This window comes from Triturus cristatus, chromosome 6 (assembly GCF_964204655.1).
Source record: "Triturus cristatus chromosome 6, aTriCri1.1, whole genome shotgun sequence".
NCBI classification, from domain to species: Eukaryota; Metazoa; Chordata; class Amphibia; order Caudata; family Salamandridae; genus Triturus; species Triturus cristatus.
The window spans coordinates 1,011,731,941-1,011,746,570 of record NC_140589.1 but is presented as its reverse complement, the minus strand read 5'-3'; positions in this window follow the sequence as shown (position 1 = coordinate 1,011,746,570).

Below are 14,630 nucleotides of genomic sequence, written 5' to 3'. Positions count from 1 at the left end.
TCGAAGGAAAAAAAAAGATTTATAGAATTCTTCCAAAAATATAATTCAACCATTTTCATCAAACTATATTTGCTACAAACATATTTATCAAAATGTATTTACCAAATTCACTGGATCCCTGAAGATATCCTACAGGAAAATAGCTAGGCAATGCTAGGGGTGCTGAGGCAGTAAGCAATGTGACTGATTGGGACAACTAAAAGGCTTGAGCAAAACCTTCATTACGCTGGCATAATCTCACATAATTACTGCTATTTCATGTTTTGCTTGTTATGCTAAATGCTTTATGCCCCATCGGGTAATTTTCTATCCATACAGGGAAAAATGCTATTGTAGGAACATTGGAACAACATGAACAAATTGAACATGAGCAGCTGTTATTCATGTTATATGTGATTTAGTGTTACCTTTCAGTGCACAATGGTCTCCAGGACCCCCCCGCACACTAAATATAGCACTAAATATTGGGTCTGTGGTTCACGTAGGAGCAGCGTAATTTTGGCTCTACACTTTTATGTTTGACCAGGCCACATACATATTTACACATGGCCTCATGTATTTGTGTGAATTAATATCATTAATGTGATGTGGTGCACTGAACAGCTACAGAAAGTGCATTGTGTACTCTAATGTTTTCCTTACAGTAGCATCAAATTGCAGTTCCCATATATATCTGCATTTGTGTGGTTTGAATAATGTTGTTAACTCATATAATCATGTATTAATTCGACTAGTACTATATCTATAACTGGGTATTTAAACGTGTACTGAATTGTTTGCCACGTTAAATTGACCAAATGTCCTAAGCATCTGGATTTCTTAATGTTTAACCTTCAACTAGAAAGCTGGTGTGGATTAAAATTTTCATGTGCAGTCGTACGATCTCTCTAATAGAGAAAGGCACATCATGTGTGAGAGATTGTGCGGTTCAGGAGGAGTACTTTTGGCAAGGACAAGAAGCCTTAATGAACAAAGGGAGTTCTATTGTCCATGCGGCACTGGGAGACGGGAAGAATCCAAGGAAGTTCTGATGTGCAGACCAAAGAAAAGAAGTTCCAAATCTAGTTGCCAAGTTTTACTGTGTGAAGGTGGAAAGTAATGAGACACATGATATGGGATTCTTGAATGTTGTTTTGTGGAGTTTTAATTGGTGATTACACTTCAGCTTCAGTTAGATTCCTTTTAGCCTCAGAGAGATATACACCTCTTGACGATATCTCTGTTGTCTAGCTTTATGCTATACAATACTCTTTATTCTGGAGAACTTCTGCAGATGTGTCGCTGTGCTGACACCTTCCTACTTTATTGGATCTGATTAGGGTTTACCCAATCAGTGATTTGAATTCAGGCTCACTTTGGGAAACTTAGATATCCTCATGTGTAGTAAAGGAAGAGGACTGTAAATCTTATACTGATCATTACATTTTATTCCTTATTGTTTGCTTTTCTATCACCATATTCCTTGTATGTTTCATGTTATTGAGGCTACAATCTGTTAGATGATTTAGCCTGCCACTAGAGATTCTGTACTTTTACAATATACTCTTCAGACTTGTTTATATCAGTCTGGCTTTGAATTTGTAATAAAGCCATACTTACTCTCATTTAATGACCAGAGGCCCTGTGTGACTGAATTGGTTACACTGTAAATTGAACTTGTGGATGATGTTAACTCCCTTTTATTCTTTAGGCACCTAAAAAGGTCTGTTGCAGGGAAATTTGGACCGAGGGCTCGGTGCTCTAGCAGATGGTAGCAAAACAAGGACGGTTAGTTCCTGGAACAGGGGAGTTTCAGCAGTTTGAGAATGAGTTGTAACAGCGGAGATGTGATTATTAATAGGGAATTTGTTTAGCTTGCAGTGAATATGTAGCTTGTGTGATGTTTGGAAGAGATGTTTTGAATGTCATGTGAATGTGCAGGCACATGCATCAAAGATTTTTGCGATCGCAAACGGAGCGATTCGCAAAAATCGTCCGTTTGCGATCGCAAAAATAGCTTTTGTGATGCACGAAACAAATTGCCACTCGCAATTTAAGAAATCGCAAATTCTTGTGATTTCTTAAATTGTGATTGCATTTAAGGAATCGTAAATTGCGATTCCTTAACTGCAATGCAAGATGCCTTTAAAAATAGCGATTTCGCTATTTGGGCCCGCTATTTACCGTGGAATCATACCACATGGTAAATTGAGGAAACTCAAAGTCATAGGTTACACACACACATGTCCTTTGGACATGTGTGTACGCAATATTTGTGCACAGATCGATTTCAGGGGTGCAACGGGGTGTCGTCTTGACACCCTTTCACCCTTGAAATTGTATTCTCGATTTGCGATTCTCTAATTGAGAATCGCAAATTGAGAATGTCTTCCCATTGATTCCTATGGGCCTCTTGCCCCATAGGAATGAATGGGGAGGTATTCCTTAATTGCGACTCGCAATTTGTGAGTCGAAATTAAGGAATGTTTAGAAATCGCTATTTTTCAAGCGATTTCTACATGCATAGGCTTTTGCGATTCCTTAATTGCGATTCCTTAAAAATCGCAATTAAGGAATCGCAACAGCCAATATTCATGCATGTGCGAGGTGGTGTTTAACGTGGAGAAGCTGACATTGGTATCTGGTTCAACATGGCCTAAGATCCTGGGATGATATTAAAAAAAGTAGAAAGATGTGGACTGTAATTGCCTGCTAAAGGTTTGTGGTGACTGTCGTCAGACATCATTGACAGGACATTTGTGATATGGACATTTATCTGTGTGTGCGAAAGTGAGGAATAATTAGTGTGGTGGACCCTTTGCACAGGGGGAAGCTATACTAATTGGCGTGAGTCCCTGCAGGTCGAGGTCTCATTTGAGTGTGTTTGGAAGTGTTATTTCAAATAATTTCTTGTATGATTGAATACTGTTGATTTCTTTAGTGGAGAAGACAAAGTTATTTGTTACAATTGCTTTGTATTTGTTTGTATGTGTATTGCTGAAGCGAGTGTGTTCGTGAAAAATTGTAAAGGAGGGTGAGCTGCTGCAGTAAGTGAGATGGAAGTCATTGTGTGCTGTGCTGAGATTGGTTGGTTGGTGTAACGCCTTGCTGTTATTGGTTGCATATGTCACGGAGTCCTATGCTGGTATTGGTTGTTGATTTAGAACGAGAACTGTAAGTAAACTATTAGTTCCAGCTCTAACATGAAAATCTAATTGTGATTGTTGACATTCTTACCTGAAAATGAAACGTTTTAAAGTCATTCTAGATTTTAGTAGGAGAGATGTTACGATGTCTATTAGGGAAGGGAAATAGGTACCACCCGAGTGCACTGCAGGTCAATTTATGGTGATAAGCGTTGGGCGCCTCACCTGCATTTGGCTTAAACAATGGTATAAGATCACTGAAAAAGAAGGTGCACTGGCATTTACATGCTAGAGAACATTCAGTGTGAGGATTATTGAAAAGTTAAGGAAAATATTATATGAGATGAAACCACAGACTAGACCTACGTAGTTTGAAGCACTCAATGCTTGGGAGCATGCAGCGTATGCCCAAGAGAATGAGATGTATCAGGTGAGAGCTAAAAAGGCAGTATGTACTTATGCTGATGTGAGGTGGGATGCAGAACAGAGGAGGTGGAGAACGGATATGATAGAAGGAGCTAAGTTTGTACCCTGCACTGACGGGTGATGAATTTGAGAAGGGAAAGAAAGAACAAAAAAAGAGAGGAAAAGTTAAAGGAAGAAGATGAGAGAGACGAAAATAGTGTCTCTGATTCTAGTGACAGTCTTCTAAACGTGCTGTCGTCAGAATGCCTACCTCTGTATAATGAGACCGATAGAATGGGAGGTGGAAGCTCTAATGTAAATGGAAACTCAGGAGTGGCTACCCCACCCATAACTGTGAACTCTAGTATCCCTATAAATATGGATCAAACCCACCCAGGAGGAAATCCAGGGATTTCTGTCTGTGGTACTTTCACTGCTCCTAACGTCCCAGATGCTCTCATAGTCCCAGTTACCATTTGTCCTGTTGTTCCTATATATACTCCCAGTTCCACAGGGAATATAGGACATAATTTGGCTGTTCTTGCCAAGTCAAAAGCCCCACAGAGGGCTCGACAAATTTCAAATGTGGGGAAGTTTATCCCTTTAGTCCCAAAAACTGTGAGTACTGCTTGTGGTGTGAGTGCAGTTTCGGTGATTAACTAGACGGAATTTTGACCTTTGAGGTCATTCATGGGATTGCCAGATCCAGGTACCCTTACCTGGAAACCACCTTCAAAAAGCACACAGTAGAACGGATGTATGACGTTACAACGCACACTATTACAACGCATGCACTTACAACGCATTTTTTACAACGCATAATCCATTACAACGCATGACATTACAACGCATGACACTACAACGCATTTTTAAAAAATACCTTTACAACGCACTACCATTACAACGCATACTACCTTTACAACGCATACCATTACAACGCATAATATTAAATTACATTTAAGGTAAGTATTAGATAGTATAGGGGTAAAAATTACTATTCTAACTCCAGGGGGTGCAACAGTAGGGTAAGTGTTGGATAGTGTAGGGGTAAAAATTACTATTCTAACTCCAGGGGGTGCAACAGTAGGGTAAGTGTTGGATAGTGTAGGGGTAAAAATTACTATTCTAACTCCAGGGGGTGCAACAGTAGGGTAAGTGTTGGATAGTGTAGGGGTAAAAATTACTATTCTAACTCCAGGGGGTGCAACAGTAGGGAAAGTGTTGGATAGTATAGGGGTAAAAATTACTATTCTAACTCCAGGGGGTGCATCAGTAGGGTAAGTGTTGGATAGTATAGGGGTAAACATTACTATTCTAACTCCAGGGGGTGCATCAGTAGGGAAAGTGTTGGATAGTATAGGGGTAAAAATTACTATTCTAACTCCAGGGGGTGCATCAGTAGGGTAAGTGTTGGATAGTATAGGGGTAAAAATTACTATTCTAACTCCAGGGGGTGCATCAGTAGGGTAAGTGTTGGATAGTATAGGGGTAAAAATTACTATTCTAACTCCAGGGGGTGCATCAGTAGGGTAAGTGTTGGATAGTATAGGGGTAAAAATTACTATTCTAACTCCAGGGGGTGCATCAGTAGGGTAAGTGTTGGATAGTATAGGGGTAAAAATTACTATTCTAACTCCAGGGGGTGCATCAGTAGGGTAAGTGTTGGATAGTATAGGGGTAAAAATTACTATTCTAACTCCAGGGGGTGCATCAGTAGGGTAAGTGTTGGATAGTATAGGGGTAAAAATTACTATTCTAACTCCAGGGGGTGCATCAGTAGGGTAAGTGTTGGATAGTATAGTGTAATATTATGCGTTGTAATGGTATGCGTTGTAATGGTAGTATGCGTTGTAATGGAATGTGTTGTAAAGGTAGTTTTTAAAAATGCGTTGTAGTGTCATGCGTTGTAATATCATGCGTTGTAATGGATTATGCGTTGTAAAAAATGCGTTGTAATGGTAGTGCGTTGTAAAAGTTGCGTTGTAAAGGTTGTTCCCCAGTAGAACCCCTAAAGCCTCTGGAATGCCATCAAATTTTAGCGTTCAGGAATTAGACAAATGGCTGAAGGTTGTCAATGGCACTTTGAATGAGAGTGGAAGCTCGGAGTAGGCCTGGGCGGAGTTCTTGGAGTTCGGCTAAGCGGAACTCTGCAAAGTCGCAAAAAAGCTCTGCCGCGTTATGTGGAGTTCCGCTAGCAGGTGGAGTGAGTCAGTTTGTGTCGCGATGGGAACTCAGAGTACGTCCTCACGTTCCAAATTACACGCAAACAGTATTAAGCAGTTCTCAAGTGTGTTCTCGTGTACTAAATCTCACTACGCAGTCCGCATGGGCGCCGACATCTTGTTTTTCTGCTCTCTTTATGGTGTTGGGTCTAAAATGTAATCTCTCTTTTCTTTGCAATCCTCCCCCTTTAAATCTAATCTACCCTTCATTTTATTTTTTAATATTAGCGTGTGCCTTTGTATTTGTGTAGTTTATGTTTTCGGGAATTTTTTTTGTGACATTATTTTTTATTTCCCTTACTTCTTTATCTTTTTTCTTTCTTTTCCTTTTTTCCCCTGAACCCACCCAGCACCATGGCAGAGGCAGGGTGGCTATTTTGCGGACACCACCACCACCCGGTGTGCTGCCCTGGGCGATCTTTGGTGAGGAGGAGGTGGCAGCACAGTTTTTATTGTGCAGCGCCACCTCACCCCATGCTGGCAACAGGCCTGGTAGCGGTAGCAGATCCCCTCTGCGGGAGCGTGGTCTGTGCTAGGTAAGGGTGCAAAGGCACATGCAGCGCACCAGCCAGGTTTAGCGCACCATGCAGCATCTGCCATACCGCTGGGCAGACATCCTGGCCTGGGAACAGGACATGCTTGACCTGCCAGGCATCGAGATTCCGGGACTCTGTGAGTATTAATTTATTGTGATTGTGTCCTACAATGCTAAAAAAAAAACGAATATCATGCTGCTCACACATAGAGGTGAGTTGCGTTTAGTTTACGCTGGTATATTATTGTGTGATCCAGGTTCTAGTTTCTGCTGGGCAGGTGGTTTGCGCTACCTAATCGTACTCATCATTGGCACTCACTTTGGCTGATTAATTAGGAAGCCATTGCAGACTGTTCTCCTGTCACTATAGTGAATCAGTGATATCAATGAGTAGTGCCTTCTCTCTCTCTCACTATGTTTATGTACTGCGTACAGTTCCAAGTTCTTTATTTCACAGCGATGTGTAGTATGCATCTATGCATTGCAAAAAAGGGAGACTGAGTTGGTCCATCAAGGGGGTTGAGAAATGTGAATAGAATCAAAGTTCATTCAATGCAATGCATTAATTTCAAATGTAGTTTTTGTTAAGGAAATTTGGAATAGGGATTTCAGAATTAGTATGGGCAACTCAATGATAGTCGATAGACTTGAGTCAAAACTAGTACTATGGGCGATCTGTTTTAGAGAAGTACAATGTGACTGCAATTGGTTGTCTTAAAACAATTGTGTAGAATATTAACTGAATCACTAATCTATTTTTTTATTTTCATCATTTCTTACATCAGCACCCAAGGGCAAGAAGAGAGACGTTCAGGAGACAGGTCCAGAAGTAGATGGTCAGCCGGCGCCGACCACCAGTGCTGCTGCCGGGGGCTCTGCTTACCCCATTTAGTCCTAATATTTATTTTGATTATTTACTTAATGTTGGGTTTAATGATTGCTGTGGACTTAGGAAAGAATCTTGAGATATGGGAATGTTGGTACTATCTATCATGAAGATTGGAGGCAAAAGTAAACTAGTATTATAAATATAAATCCTCATGTGTGTTTGTTGTTAAGGCCTTCTTTTTCCTGCTCATGCTCCAACATAGTTTCCCATGACAGTGCAGAATGGCTGGAAAAAAAGTATGAGGTCCCACTCCCATTGCATGTGCCAACCAACACCATGTCACTTTCATTTACTATTATTCCTCCCCTGGCTTGTCTAACTTTGTGAACCAATCAAATGCCCAGAGTGATATTTTTGTTAGAAGATACTGAAGTGCTATCTGACCTGTAGTGCTGTATTGCAGTTGTATTTGGGGTGGCGCATCTGGCATCTAAAACATGTATAATGTTTAATTCTAGCCACACAAAACACTGGTGAGTCACATAATTTCTTGCAATTGCTATACTCACTAGCTTGTACCAGGGCGTCATCAACTCAACAGATGACCGTATACTCCCCTCAGGTATGCCAGATACAGTGGTGGTTAGGATTATGACCTCTTTTATCCTCAAATTATCAAAAGCTCACATAATGAGCGTTGATGTCTTGAGGGAAACATGAAAGAACGTAAGGTTAAAAGAAAGGAAATGGTATGAGAGTGAAAGGGTGGGTGGGTGAAAGGGCGCTTGGGTGGGTAAAAACTCAAAAGGGATGGATCATCAGAAGGATGGTTAGAAGAAAGGGTGGATAATTGAATGGATGGATAATGGATTGGAAATTGTGGTGAAAGACTGGATGAGAGAAAGTAAAGCTTAATCAGGGTGGCTATGGGTAAATTAGAAAAATGTAAGGATGACTGAATATTTGGATTGTTTGGATAATTAAGCAAGGCATCTCTTCTCATGAGGAGCATGCTGTTCACCTACTTTGCTTACTTTATTTATGCAGGGTTATCAGAGCTAAGAAGTGGGGGGTATTTTTCATTTTCTGTTCTACTCCCTTCACTCGCTGTATTTGTTAAGTGAGCCAGATGTATCCCACCCATCATTCATCACCAACCCCCCCGCCTATAACATTTTTTACTACCTATGATCGAAGTGTAGTATGGGTCAATTCGTGACTGCAGTGTTGGCTGTGCAATGTGCATCTGCTCTGCTTCAGTTAATGTGACATTTACAATATTTTCAATGCATTGCAAACAGAACACACAAGGTGTGCTGTTTCCCTTCACCCGCTCAGTCACCTCTTAGTACTTCACTCCTTTATTTTTTCCTAAATTCTTCAGTCCCAGACTACCAAATTGGAAAATCCATTCTTGATATGTGCAACATTTCATTTTGTAACCATGTGAAGGGATTCCAGAATATATTCCATGGTTTCCCATAACTGATTTATTTTACACCTGTTCAGATATCATTTTTCTCTTTCAACTTGTTCAGTGACTGAATAAGCCAAAGATGATGAATGGATGATCAGTGTAGTTACCTCTCTATTCTATTTCAAAAAGTTCCACCCTACCTGTCTAATCCCACTACTCTATCCCCTGCAGTAGAGTAAATTAAGTTTTCTTTCCCTGTTTACTGCCCTGTGAATTAAATCGTTGGAAATATCTGGTTGTGGGCGAGGCCATAGAGTAAAGTGATTGATTTGATGTCAAGTTTGGCGTATGGGATACACAGTGAAGAATGTGCCAAATACAACCTGTATAGCCCGTTACTATTCCTGTAGTGCAGCCCATCAAATTCATTTTCCCCTACTTACGTCAGATAAGGGATGCATTTTGTACGTGAGGTATGTGATGTAGTATCTTATTTATTATTCACCTGCCTGTTTGGAGTCAGGGTAGAACGAGTGCAGGGCCATTGTAATTAAAAATAGATAATTGTCGACTACAGCTGCCGCAGCAGCAGACAGTAGCAAACTATCCAACGCACTGGCTATCAATGAGCATGGCACATAGTTACTTGAAAAGCCTTTGGAAGAAAATAAGAATCAAATCACACTTTTTTTTAATCCAGTGTTATTCTCCCTGTTCTTACTTTTCTGCCATACAGTCAGTGCTTTTTATGCAAGGCATGTGTGGGTAAAACATAACATTGGCCTTGTGACTCTCCTAATCATAATCAAATCAAATTCCAGTGGCCCCTAGGGGGCCAGCCATCTTCTGTTACTGTGCCACCCAGTAATTTAAAACAATTGTTTGCACAGAGCATTATCTACAATTTGTCTTTTTTTTTTCAATATAGCTGCTCCTGCTGGTTCAGCTGTATCATCCAAAAGGCAGGCCATAGCAGCTTGTTTGCAGTGGCAGAGGCAAGAGCATATCCAGCACAAGTTCCGGCGGCAGGTGGTCCTGGTGGTCCTAGATAGGAGGAGGAAAGAAACGCCTCTCAGGCGGGCCCCAGTCTAGCCGGTCCCCCTCAGCCTCTAGCCTCCTGGACATCCCATTGCCGGTGTAGGCCCAGCGTCCATCAGCTGCTGCCACCCTCCTACACTGACAACACCACCAGGAAATTGCTGAGCCGCATCCTGCAGCGGATGGACTTCAATGAGAGCTGGCTCACCACAATTGAGCAGAGCCTGGACCAGCTCTGGACTAACATCCACAATGCCCACTTTTAGCACTTTAAAAAAAAAATGTCTTGGTCTGAGGGACTTGTTTTTGGAGATGAGTGGAGAGGGGGAGAAAGGAGATGGGGATGACTTTCTTTGGACATTTTTCACTTTTGGGACTTTGGAGCTTGGGTAATTTTTGTTTGGGGAGAGGGGTGGGCATGTTGGGAGGGTGGAGAGGGTGAGATTTTTTGTAAAAAAATAAAGGGGGATACTATTTTATTTCATCTAAATTTATGCCTGAAGTAATCTGAAGTAGTATGTTTTACTTTAAATTTGCACTGCTGCCTTCAGCTTTTACGCAGCCTGTTTATGTGCTTGTAAGAGAGAGTGTAGTGCTTAGTTATAAAGTTATACTTCTCTAACTATCTTTACCATTAGGGGGAATGCTGCCATGACCTATATTGTCTACAACAACCTAGATAAACAATAGTAGCAGTTAGTTAATTACTTACTAAGTTAACTAGTTCAGTTCATTCCATGTTAGTTGTCTTACCTGAATATGGACGAAGCAATAGCAGGGAAGGCATCACAACTTCACAAGCGATGTCCCACTTCCAGTTCCATCCAGGCGAGCTCCAACTGTAGGTTTAATCCGAATGTTTGATTATCCATCGTAGGCAACTAAATGGAAGTAAAAAAAATGAGTTAGTCGGTTATATTTTATCAAAGGTTTGCAAATAATTGACACCTGAGTACTACATAATGACACATTAAGAATGCCTGAAAGTACTAAAATACAAAGAAATACAATACTAGTAAGTTTTAGCTAATGGGGAGCTAGTAGAATTATATATGAATTCCCTGAGTTATAAAAAATGGACTGAAAGTCCAGAGTGGACAAGCATAGGTTAGGCATTTACGGTTATGTAACACAAGGCCTGAATGATGATGCTGACGTCTGATGTTCTTCATTCTATATCTAAAATATGGATAACTTTTCAGGCACCAGTGGATAAATGGGGCCAGTGTGGGCTATTGCTCAGAAGATCCTGTAGTAAGGTGGTGTTGCTTTCACTACATTTGCCCTTTTAACTGGTTTATCCCCAAACCTTTTGCCTTTTGCTGCCTTTCTGACGCAGTTTTTGTTGGCTATAGGATTCTGGGCACTTTACCACTGATGATCAGTGCTAAAGTGCATATGCTCTCTCTATAAATTATGATATGATTGGTTATCCATGATTAGCATATTCGATTTGCTGGTAAGTCCCTAGTAAGATGCACAGTGTGTGCCAGGGCCTGTAAATAAAATGCTACTAGTGGGCTTGCAGCAATGGTTGTTCCACCCATATAAGTAGCCCTGTGCATGTGGCTCAGACCTACCACTGATGTAAACTGCCATGTTGCCATGGCAAGTGCACCCACTTGCCAGGCACAAACCTTCCCTGTCCTTACATGTGAGGCACCCCTAAGGTAGGCCAAGGTACCCCCATGGGCAGGATGCAGTGAATGTGAAAGGTAGGACATGTAGTGGTGTGTGTGACATGTTCTGATTGTGAAATACTGTGTATTTTGTTTTTCACTATAGAAAGGCTATCTGTCCCATAGGCTGATCATTGAGGTTGCTCTGTGACATTTTTACATGTGTAACTTTCCATAGGGACAAGAGAGAAAAATTGAGTTTAGGCTCTCTGCACTCGGAATTTATTAACGTTCCTTTTGGTGAATGTGTTTTTTAAATTCTGTGTTGGAAATGCCATGTTTATAAAGTGGGTATTTTCTTACTTTACCATCCTGTGTGCCATGGCTGTCTGTGTATTCAGTGTCTGGTGTTTGAGTAACAGCAGTTGGGTTGTGCATTCACTCTATACATTCACTAGTGGGGTTGAAGTGTGCCTTGCATTGCCTGTGTGACTCATCTCAGGGCTGAATAGACCTGGTCTGCATTTAGAGTGGTGGGAGGAGTTTCACTTGCACCTGAATAGGCTGTGTCTCCTTTTTCCTAATGATGTCTCCGCCCCCTGTGGTCATGCTGCACCAGGATTGGTTTGGACTTGGTTCAGAGACCCTTCCAGCTAATAGAACAATGACAAAATGGGGTATAAATATTACAGCTAAAACCCAAAGACTTTTAGATTCCCTCCAGGAACAGGAGGACCCTGCCAGGGAAGAAGAGTGGAAGGACTATGTGAGGAGGGCTGCCTTTTCTGAGCAAGGGTGGGTTGCTGCTTCTGTCTGTAGTGGAGGAAATGGACTGACTCTTTTTGCCCTGCTGTGGTAGCCTGTTTGGGAAGGAAATCTCCAAGGGCTTGTGTGTGCTGGTCGCCTCCTGTTTGAAGTCTCAGGGATAGAAAAGACTTTAAATCAAGTGACCTGCCTGGGAGGAGAGCTGGAGAAACTGTAAGGAGCGCTGCCCCTGAGGTTGGTTGCTGCTCCTTTCTGGAGCAGAAGAAAGACTGGATTGTTGTTTACCCTGTTATTTTTCAAGTTCATGGGGAGCGCTGGTTATTGCCTGAAGAGCGCGTCCCCCTTCATATATTCTGGATGAAAAGGAAGCCTGGCAGAAGCACTTTCTGCCTGCATAAAGCGTGTGAGGAGTGCTTTATGATCCTGGGAGTTCTATGAGCACTTTCAGGAAGTCCTTGGGTGTCTTGTCTGGCCATACATGAGTGTCAAGCTCACTACCAGTCTCTTGGCTGACCCCCACCCGCTGCGTGACCAGCCCAGCCCAAAGAGGTTTGCTAAAATGTAATGCAGCTGCCCATTTGGTGAGTGAGCGAGCGCTGCAGGAGCACCAGGCGTTGCCTGGTAACCAGCCACAGACGCCGAAGGACCGGCGACAAGGAGAACGGCTGCATGTCACAGCTCTGCCCATTCAGAGAAGGCAGACCACAGTGAGACGCTTTCTGAAGAGAAGGGAGTCGGAGCCTGACCGTTGGGTCAGCAGGCTGCGGCCCTGTGTGCTGCCTTGAGATGCCGCTCGAGCCATTGTGAGGTCTCCTACATCAATACGCTCAAGCACTGAGGGTCAACAAACATCAGATGGCAGGGCCTGCACAGCGTGTTCGCAGGCAGCCCCCATTGCTGATTTCTGCCTACAGAGGAACCAGTAAGGTTTCCCTTATGATGGTGGATGGGGGTATCTGCCCACGTCCTAACAAACACCTTGGGGGATTCTCCTGGCCAGCGAGGGGAAGACCTCAAAGGAGCTGCCCGGTCCCGGAGCATGGAGAACCTGGGAGATTACCACATAGCCGGTAAAAAAAGCATAAGCGCGCGGTGACTCACATGTTAGGGGCTTAAGTGGGTCATTCCGGGGTCGCATACAGCATTGTGATGCACTGATATATGGAGGCATTGAACTCATGAAAGGATTTGAGCTTGCCTGTGTACAGATAAAGCCAACTGCTGAATACCCAAGAACCCAGCAATATAACTTATGTTATGTTAATTGTAGCTTATATAGCGCATAATCACCTGCAGGTCTCTTAGCGCTTGTCAAGAAAGCTCTGGTAGCCTCAAAAGTCCCAGGAGCATGCATGCCAGTAAATTATACTGTAGCCAGGGCTTCCCTAAACAAATAAGTCTTAAGACTTTTCCTAAAGGAGAGGAGGGCAGAGTCTTTCCTAAGGTCCTCCGGTAATTCATTCCAGATTCGGGGAATTAAAACCGAGAATGCTCGGCCACCTTTCGATGCCAATTTGACACTTGGAAGGGCCAAAGAGCCTGCCGTGGATGATCGCAATGTGCGTTCCGGAACATAATTCATCAGATGCTCCTTAATATAGCCTGGGGCTTGGCAAAAATGGCTTTATGGGCGATACAGAGGCCCTTAAACTTGGCTCTCTGTTTAACAGGGAGCCAATGTAACCTGTGAAGCAAAGGTGTGGCATGGGCCCATCTAGGCAGGTTAAAAATCAGCCTGGCTGCATCGTTTATGATCACCTGCATCATGCTGATTAATTTCTCAGGGAGGCCAATGTACTAAGCATTGCCATAGTCCAATCTGTACACGATCGTAGCAGATACGATCATTTTTAGAGTGGTAGGTGAAAGCAGGAGGGCCAACTTCCGCAACTGTCGCATTAGACCCAGGCAGGTGCCAACCACCGAGGACACTTGATTGGCCAAGGAAAGGTTGGCCTCTATCTTAATTCCCAGACTTTTAACGACATTCGCTGGCCTCGGGACAATGCCAAGCTCCTGCGGCCAGAAAAGGTCGTTCCAGGGGCTCCCCTTAGAGGAGATTACAAGGATCTCAGTCTTGTCTGGGTTAACCTTTAGTGAATTGGCTGTCATCCAATTCACCGTGTATCTGAGGATGTTCTGGGCGCTAGACTGAGCTTGCGGGGAGTTATTAATTTGCAGAATAAGTCATCTGCATAATTAAATACTTGACAGTCCACAGCGGCTAGTGCTGCCACTAGTGGTTGCAGATACACGTTAAAGAGAAGAGGAGACAGAGCTGAGCCCTGAGGGACTCCACAGGTAAGGTCACCCCTTTTTAGGTCTCGCTGAGACAGCGAAAGCTGTCTCTTTGAGACATTTTGTAAGTGGGCTTTCAAAAGTGCTACCCACATGGTTTTGCTGGCCTAGGGCTTGAGTGCACGATGGCGTGCTCGTGCACAGCTGCTCCTCTGCTCCTTGCATTCCCCCCTCCCTTCTCACCCAGTCCTTTGATGCTCTGCTCGATTACTTTCACTTTAGCCGCTTTGACCCTTGCATTCCCCCCTCCCTTCTCACCCAGCCCTTTGATGCTCTGCTCGATTACTTTCACTTTCGCCGCTTTGATGTTTGATAGCAAACGCGATCACTTCTGCTTGGCATAGCCTGTACTTGTTTTCTTTGTCCTCACATATGCT